This window comes from Pinus tabuliformis, chromosome J (assembly GCF_031772625.1).
Source record: "Pinus tabuliformis cultivar Carrire ecotype Pingquan chromosome J, CPIR1, whole genome shotgun sequence".
NCBI classification, from domain to species: domain Eukaryota; kingdom Viridiplantae; phylum Streptophyta; class Pinopsida; order Pinales; family Pinaceae; genus Pinus; species Pinus tabuliformis.
In genome coordinates, this window is record NC_142295.1 from 972852837 (window position 1) to 972863331 (window position 10495).

The following is a 10495-nucleotide window of genomic DNA, read 5'->3' on the forward strand; positions in this document are numbered from 1 at the left end:
CACATGGGGGGTTTTAAGACAATTTTTGGGTAAATTTTCTTAACTTGAGACAAAATAAAACTTGTGTATTGTCTTAAATATTTCCTTTAAGCCGGTGTGTCAAATTAATTTTTCTTAAAATATTAGTGTTTCAAATTAAATTGTCTTAAAATATTATCTTTATAAAGACAATATATAACACAAACATTTTTGTCTCTCGAGGGACAATTTCATTTTTGTCTCTCTAGAGACAATAGTTGGGATTAAAGACATATTTTCTTTAAAGAGACAATATCTTTGATCCTAACTATTGTTTTTGCATAAACAATAAAAAATTACATTCAAAGATAATACAACATCACTTTTTTCTATGTAGAGACAATAAGATAATGAATCTAGAAAATATCTCGCCTTTGAAATAAACCAATATTAAAGTATATAATAAAAAATAAACTACAGTATCATTGATTAGCTCATATTAGGACACAATGAAATCGAACCACCAACCTCCTGCTTATAAAGCAAGCTATCTTCCATTGAGCTAGCACCCTTTAAAGAATTATGTGTGAGTTATGGTAGTCCTTGAAATTGCATATATAGACATTGTTTTTAAATCTAGCAATTGCACTGAGAGGTGCAACGGAATGTCGATACAAGTGGAAGTGTGGAAGCCAATGAGAAAGTGAAAAATATGGAAAATGAAATACAATCAAAATTTGGGTTTCTATATATCATCTAAAGCATGTAGCAAGGAGGTTAAATTTAAGAAGAAAGTTACACTAACATAAATATCCCAGAACATTGGAAATATTTACAAGCACAAAATATATCAACGTCTGACAGAATCCCAAAATAATGGAAATTTTGTAGAGATGTTACACAAATCGAAAGGACAATGGAAATAATTTGTTTACTAACATTGGGGATGACCAATCCCCCTTGATCACATCGTAATGTGCAATGAAAAATAACTCAGGTACATTGTATCAATCTTTTTTTACACCATCTTGCTTGCCCAATAAATTTTTTGGAGTACCTACTCCAACATTTTATAGGCTACTTGAGAAGAAGAAAAAAAAACAGAAACCAATGTGACTCACTGCTAGAAATTTATCAACAATTGCAATATTCTTGGAAGGAAATAGGTCAATATTACTCCAACCGTGAATTTTTCTTTTTTAAAACTTTGCTATTATCCATCTCCAATAATCAACAAATGGAAAATTATTTACTGAGGGACCTACCCAAATAAGAAATAGTCTCCCCAAGATTCATAAGCTTTCATTTATGATTCATCCAAGTAGGGCATTCATCTTGGCCAAAATGAAACCCTATTTTTCCTCTCTAACAACTACTCTTGTTCCTTTTGCAAAAGTGTCGGAGAAGAAATTAGTACCCTCAATAAATTGTTGAATCGACGATTGTGTTAAATATGAGGCATTTGCAAAGTTGAAATTTGAGTATATTACAACACATATCCTGAAATTTGATATCATATGAATAAATTATATAAGAGAAGTAATGAAAATATTTTACAAGTGAACTTTACATGGCTAAATGTCAATTCTCCAACACATGTATTAGAGGTAAAAGTACTTCTATATTTTTTTCCAAGGAATATCTAGTACTCAAATAATGAGGTGGAGATTGCAAGTTACATTTAAATTGCCACTCATCACTCATTATAACCAATGAAATGGTCTATATATCAATGCATGTTTTGTACATAGTAAAAGTGGTCAGCTTTTAGGAGCTCTTTCTGGTGGACAAATACAAATTCTTAGACTAGCCATACTAAAACATCTTGGAATGTTCATGGAGAATTAAAACCATATTGAGAAGCAAAAAGATTGCATGTACCTTGAATCATATAATGGAACTAATTTATATTTATGCAGAATTAAAACCACAGTGAGAAGAAAAGATATTGCATGTACCTTGAATCATATACTAGAACTAATTTCTAATTGAAACCTTTTGAAGTAAAAAGATTAATGTAAAAAAAGTATTCCAGTATGTGACATTGTCAGGAATTTTGCATGCATGCTTCAACAAGCTCATTCATGGATTTTTCTGTAAATAAATAGAAGCATCAACTAAAGAAACAAGCTTCTCTACTCACAGTTTAAGGTTTCGCAAAGTTTTTTCCATACCTTGGATTGGTTCTTCTAGGGTGAAATTTGTGGATTAGAATCCACATCACACCGACATAAGCCAAAAGCTAAAGTTTCTTCCCAAAGGTGTACTTTTCAATAAAAGACAATTGTATGCATATGATTTGGCTAAAATGGCACCAAGACTTGCATCCAAAATCTCTTGAAAGATTTACCTAGGATTTCTCAACCTTGTGGTTGAAGCCATTTTTGGCATGCCATATGCAACATCATATGTTAATGCTTTGTTGCAACTATTTGTAAGACACTTGGTAATGAATACTTCTAACAGCTAGCATATTGGATCTCTACTTGGGTTGACTTTAGTAGTGAATGTATTTATTCAAGCCATCTCCCTCATCCTTTATGTCCCATGACACTCACTTCCCTGAGCTGGACCCCTAACTAACCTGCCAACATTATCATAAGGCCTAAGGTGCCCTTAATGATGAAGTCTAGCCCTGATTTCAGACCTTTTAATCCATCTCTTGGAGGAGCTAGAAACTAAAATTCCTATCTAATAGCAACAAGCATAATGGTTCAAGGCCAAGTCAATGTATGGATTACTCAAGATATAAAAAATGAAATAGGGTAAGAAGGATATCTCTTACATTACATGTGAGATCATGAAGATGGTAGATTTTGTAGCATATAAAAAGCCAAGTTTTAGAGGCCATGGAGAATTTGTTAGGAAAATATTGCATATGTGCAGCATGGTGGTTTTGGAAAAGTGAATGAATTCGATTATTTAAAAAAGAAGAAAAAAAGGTGATTTTGTGTGGACCAGTCTAGTGTAAGTCATGTTGAAAGGAAAATTCATAGTATGGATCAAGTAGGTAAAGAAGTCAAGAGAGTGGTTGTATGATCAAGTCAAGAAGTTATGGAATCCTATCATAGGCAGGTGTATTCCCCTAGGAAGTTGTAAGACCTGATGTTCAGAAAGATATGTAGTGTGGGAGAATGCATATTTGTAAGGCCTTAAGAGCTTGTTCACGAATACATGTAGTGTAGTGGCACATGGAGTCATCAAGTTGTGGAATGGTCCACTTGGAGAGGTGTCAGGGTGGTAGGTGTACTGGTATGATGGAATGCGAAACATTAGATGATAAGGTTGATGAATGGGACTAGGTCAATCTTCTATAGTCAAGTTTACGATAGGGATTGTTAGTGTGGATCAGGTAAACTTGACTCGGTCAGGTTGCTGGTTTTTTTTGGGCTTAGGTATATGAAACCCATGGTTTTGCACATGGTATTCGTGTTTGGTGTAGATTCTTTATAGGTTAAAAATTCATGATTATTAATCCTACTGGGTAATGGGATAAAGCAACGATGTCTTTAGACGCCACCACTTCCCTTGGTGTCTATGATCCTAATAGATGCACCACCCATCATCAATGACACATAAATATTTTTTGATAACAAAGTGTGTAAGACCAAGTTGAATAGAATGTCATGTTAGTGACTAAAAGAAGTGAAAGATTAAAAATGGGAAAACAAATTATTAATAAAATTAAAATGAAAAGAAAAGAAACATTAGGAATTTCTTACTAAAAATTAAAATTTGAGAAAATAATCCTTGAGGTTAGATTTAAATCCAAAGCCAATATTACAGTGTGTAGTCGAAACATGGCACAATTTCACCTGGAAAATAATAGAAATTTCGAGATGATTTTGAGAAAATATGATAGAAATTTTTGAAAATCTAGGTTACAGTTGTCAAGCTTTAGGATTTTGGTTGCCCGAGGGGTTCTTGATGGTTCTAAATATATTTCTACCATAAAAAAAAAAAAAAAAAAAAAAAAAAAAACAACTATTTAAAGACTGCAACAATTGGATTTCTTGACGATTAATGTATTTTATCTCATCATGTCACTAACTAAGATTTGAAACTAGGTAACCACCATTCTACCCAACCACTCGAGATAACCCCAATTGACATATTATTAATAATATTAATAATGTTATTAATATTATTATATTAATAAGAGTATTATTAACATTAAAATAATTAATATTAATAATATTATTAACACCAACACAGATCCATATTTAATTATGGATCTACCATGCATTGGGAGGGATCAAATCTATCAAGATGAAAACCTCTTTATGAGTTTAAAAATTGAGGAAATGTTTGCACCTTAAGATATTCGATTCCTCTTAGCCCTTATTAGGTCCATAATTAATATCGATCTATGTTGGTTTCAGGAAATACATTAATAAAATGTTTTAACTGTAATTTCTTTATTTATTTCCACTTGTTTTATATAATCTGTACATAGCTGACATTGAAATATTTTATATATGATTCAAAATATCCATATTAAAATTTTAATACAAGCACTCTTTTAGAAATAGAAAACATTCCCCCTCTCTCTCTACATATATATATGATTATTTTTGTTACTTATAGTTTTAAAATGTCATATCTCTGTCTATGCATACAATGAATTATTTTTATTATTAATAGTTTTAAAAATATTACATATCAACTCCATATTAAATATTGAAGGAATTACAAATCTCTCATATTGCTTGAATTATAAGGCACCTATTAATGCATACAATGAATTATTTTTATTATTAATAGTTTTAAAAATATTACATATCAACTCCATATTAAATATTGAAGGAATTACAAATCTCTCATATTGCTTGAATTATAAGGCACCTATTAATGCAATACGAGCTCTCTCTCTCTCTCTCTCTCTCTCTCTTAAATGTTATATATCAACTTGATATTAATAATGAAATAAATTTTTACATCTACATTATAATGAAAAGTGAAATATATGAATTACTTTATTTTTTCTTCATGGATGATGAAGATTAACATCCACTAAGGCCAATGTGTGCTATCAGACCTTAAGAGAAGTGATTAATTGTGACTCATAATATCTTATGTCTATGATGAAAAAGAAGAAAAATAAGTGACCCAAGATTATTGTAGTTTGTTGACATGACAAGTGAAGAAGGTTGGAGGTGTTGCAAATGTTTTGAAATGAGAATAGATGTAAGATCTAGGCACTCGAGGAGAAAAAAGAAACATCTTCAACCCTCTTAGTACCACAAATGTGACAAACCTTTTCATCCTAGGTTGTTTTGGGAGTAAACCAACATCCAATTTAACTTCAAAGTTCATGAGAATTAGTTCTTATCTTTGCAATGATCATTTTCTTCTTAGTACTCTTCATGACAAAGAGATAATTCTAGTTAGCAAGGGTGGGGTTGTTCTTCTCTTTATAATAACTTAGCTTCCTTTTCCCCTCTAGCTCCTTCTCATCCCATAATTTATCCTTAAATTTGGAGGTAATAGTAATTTTAATACTATCCTTATTCTCCGAGATGATCTCCTCCTTTATCCGATAGTAGTCGAGCCAAGACGAAGCATCCTTATGCCATTTGCTTGAGATGAAGGTGTGGGTTGTGGCTAGAGTTGGAAGTAATCTTGGGAAACCTCTTCACTTCCATATTGTAAATTTTTTCTTGTACATCAAATACCTAAACATAGCCATGTTATCAATGGGGAAAATGATAACTTTGATCAAGAGGATAGGATAGGGAATATTCTTTTTAATCTTCAACTTATAGATTATAAATTACTTTTGCATCATCTCAATCTTTGTCCATGACTCTATGGATATACAGCAACCTTACACCTCACATGCATATAAAATAACAGGGGTGACTAAAGCCTCAAAGAGGAACCTTTTGTTATCCAGAGATAATAAGCTTCCCATCCTCCAAAAATCCTTTTCTCAATTCTATAATTAGAGTCGAGCTCATGATGAGTATAAAATTATGTTATTTAATATGGGCACTGAAAAAATTTATTTATTGTTCTCGCTCACACACACAAACATATAAAACTAAACATAGAATGGATTACACATCATGCAATATAAAGATGATATGAAATTAAGGTTGAAATTAAAGTAATTTATTTATGATTTGCATTAACTTTTTTGTGATTACTATTTTTTGAATTATTAAAGTAATTATTACTGTATTATTTTTAAATATAATGCTATGTGACAATATAATTATACTAAATTATAATGCACAATAAATACATTTCTATTAGCTAGTAATAATATTACATTAAACACCTTCTTTTCATTTTCTTCAATTTTAATTTTTAATAATGAAAATTTATTCTATTATTAATATTTCTTTTCTTTTAAATTTTAGTCTGCCTTGATGATGTACAGAGCCTAGGAAATTTCACACATTATACCTAATATTTAAAAAAAAAGATTAACAACAACATAATCTTCTATTATGAATATGTGATTACAGATATTTTTTTTAATTAAATTATTTTATAAGATAAATATAGATATAAAATTCCAAGTATAATAGACCATTTATAATTAACTCAATTTTTATGAAATAATTAAAGTGAATGATATTTTATGATAATATAAAAAAAGATTTTAAATTTTTATTTCAAACAAATCAGTTAAAATTTATATTTAATATCTTGTAATTATTGTTGGTTAAAAAACCACTTTAATAATCTTTTAAAAAAGATATTCCTAAAAGGTTAAATACATCTTTTTAAATTGGAATTATATTTAAAAATTATCTTCCAAATAATTTAAATAAACTTTGAGATATTATTTTTAAATAAAAGCATATATTTAGCTTTTAATAAAATCATTTTATTAAAAGATGATGGTTGGAATATTAGTAGAAGTTGGGTTCCTGTCTTCTCCCTCTAAGTTTTTAGGATTTTTTGCTTTGATTTTTTAATTTTTTTTTAACCTATGTAGGTATTGGGATCATTTTTTAGTATTTGATATTGATTTATTCTTCATTAGAGTTTATTTTTTTGATCCTTAGCGTTTTTTATGTATTCGTTCTTAACTCCTTTTAGTATTTTTGTTATTTGTTTAATGGGCTTGAGCCCCATATTTTATCTTTGACCCCATTTTATTTATTGATTATTTTTCTTCAGATATTTTATTTATTTTTCCATTAATTATTTTTAATCTAGTTTATTTTATTTCTTTTAGTTGATGATGATGATGATGGTTAACGTCCGCTGAGACCAAATAATGGTCTATCGGACCTAAAGAAACAAATTATCTATCTATTTTGATTTAAGATTTTATTCCTATGCTCAAAAAGTTTGGAGAGAAGCCTCCCGAGCTCACTATAATTTTGACATTGTAAAAGGCTAGGAAGGTCAGTGTTGTAACAAAGATTGTGAAACTGAGATCTAATGTGGTTATATGCCGGGCACTCTAAGAGGAAGTGGTTTTCATCCTCGATGTTCCTATTCTCACATATATGGAAGATCCTTTCGGTCCATGGCGTTTTAGGAATTGCCCAATGACCTGTTTCACTATGGAGCTCATGAGAATTCGTTCTAATCTTTTCTATATTAATTTTCTTCCTTGAGCTAGTTAAAATAGAGAGATACTTTTGATCATCAAATGTAGGGTCTTCACTTATTTTTATAAATTTTTACTCCCCTCTTTTAAATTTTGACTTTGATTATTTATTTATTTATTGATTTTAAAACTGGCAATTTAATATAGCGATTACTTATTAATACTTGTTTTTAATAAATTAATAAACTATTATTACAATGTAAATATTACTTTTCAAAAACTAGTAATATTTGGTTTGAATAAATTAATTTAAATATTATTTTCAAAAACTAGTCGTTTAATATAGGGGTTACATACTAATATTTTAATAAATTAATAAACTAATAAACTAATATCATTATTTAAATATTACTTTTCAATAAGGAGTAATATTTGGTTTTAATAAATTAATTTAAATATTATTTTTCAAAAATTATCCGTTTTACCTATTGATATTTTTAATAAACTAATGAAATAATATCATTATTTAAATATTTTTTTCAACAACTAGCGGTTAATATAGCCATTACTTAATAATATTTTTTTTTAATATATTAATAAATTAATATTATAATTTAAACATTATTGTTCAAATATAGCCATTACTTGAAATTATGTCTCTACATTGCTCTCTATTTAAGCCATGGTCTTCCTCTTCATGTGAGGACATGATAAACCACACTTCATGTGGTCATGATGATGAACCACACTTGTTGATTCGAAATGTGTGGACCAAAAAATTCTCTCATGTGACTTCTACCAAAAACTTTGTTTAATTCATTATGGATCACAAAAACTTGAATACAGAAAATTATTTTATTCATCATCCATTAATATTTCAAAACCAATTAAAATAATATTAAAACTTAAATTACCATAAATAACTCAAAACTTATATTTATGTTTAATAAATTGAAATCATTTACTACAAACAAAGTATTCCTAAAAGGTAAAATACATCTTTACAAGTTGGAAACATATTCAATATTATAATTACCCAATAATTCAACACCTACTGATATAATACTAAAAATATTATTACCCAGTCATGTTTTAATCATGAATCAAAAACCCATTTTAAATATTGCATCACTTATTACCAATTATAACACAATTGCATTAAACTCGCGTACAGTTCATCCAAATACCCTGCCAATTCAAATTTTGTTCATCCATGAAAATAAGATGGTTTCAGATATTCACCAGTTACTTGAAAGGCCACAATAAAATTTATTAGAGCTGAAGATCATGAAGAAATACAAATTAAACTGACAAAACAGTTAAGCAAAACTAATGGACCTATGAATCGTCAAAGTTCTGTAAAATTGATTAATAATTCTAAAATTCGTTATTTCAAACAAACAAAAAAATTATGTAAGTAGAAAGACATACATTCCCTGGTCTCTGATTTCTGCAGAAGGTGGCCGTCAGTGGAACAGCTTTGCGAGCGCTCAAATACTGGGCGGTTGGTGCTATCATGCGTTAAAGATTTTGTTTCCGCAACACGGGATAGTAATGCTCTACACGTTTTGGAATCACTGCAGTTTTGGAGTGACGGCGGACTGCACAGGCATGATGGTGGCGCGGAGACAATATGCACCAGTCGCTTCTAACCTCTCCTATCACCTGTAAGCTCTGTTTTCATCATTCAATTGTACACCATTATCTTCAATCCAATCCAATACACATTTACATAATAGATTGCGTATTTAATATCAAAGATTCCAAAGAAAACATGGATTTCAGAAACGAAAGATTACAGGGAAAGCAACGCCACGACGTTCCGACGAAAACGTGGTTTGTTATCACTGATTTCTCTCCCAGCGATCTCTGCATTATCGAAAGGGTTACTGTATCATATTGGTGTTTTTGCAGGCAAACATTTTGTGCAAAATAAATTGAACACCCAATGAATATTTTATGTAAAGTACGCACCCCTAAAGCTCAATAATATTAAAACAGAAACCAGGATCTTCATCCCGGCATAACGTGAAACAGGACGCTCTCATCAATACTCAATATAGTTAAATAAATTATATAAAAAACATCATAGAAAATAACTGGAGTCAAAGTCAACTAAACTGAAGTAAATCTAAACTCACTATAACACCTAACACACACCAAAACAGATGACACCTACCAACGATAAATTTAAATACGATGACACCTACAAAATGTGAGATTTGTATCTCAACACCCTCAGCAGAAATCTATTTCAATAAGGTATTCCCAGCAAATTCTCTTTGCATAATTTATGCAGAAGTCTATTTGAACAAGGTATTCTCCCAGCAAATTCTCTTTGTATAATGTATGCAGAAGTCTATTTGAACACGGTAATCTCCCAGAAAAATCTCTTTGTATAATGTATGCACAAGTCTATCTGAACAAGTGTATGCAGAAGTCTATTTGAACAAGGTTCTCCCAGCAAAATCTCTGTGTCCGAATATTGTATATATTGAATCTAAAGAGCTACGATGCTAATAACTAGCAATTGTCCCAAAAGGTACAAAGAGAGGCTGATAGGATTAGTGAAAGGAAGAAAGTTCTATAGATAGTCAAGCATATATAAAGGTAAGTAGTGACGAAGGCAATAACCAAGTTGACCATCCTGTACCAGTACATTTGATATTAGAAGAACAAAACCAAAACCAAACCATTCATATTAATATAGTAAGTGTAGAACGCGTTCATACTTAAAGCTCAATAGATTATTGGCACCACGGCATTTTTCTAAATAAAAAGTAAATTACAACGTTGTACATGGTAAATGAAAAGTGGAGAAATTTGTGATTTGCAAATGTTAAAACAAATCACTTACATTACTGGTTGACAGTAGAACTAAAACATTAACATTATTAAAATTTTGAAACCGATTTTAAATTCATGTATTGTATTTTTCGAAGTATTTTGTTTTACATACTTAAGTCCTCAAATATAGTGGTTTTAGATTCCATTTTGGCAAACCCACCATTCAAAACAATATGT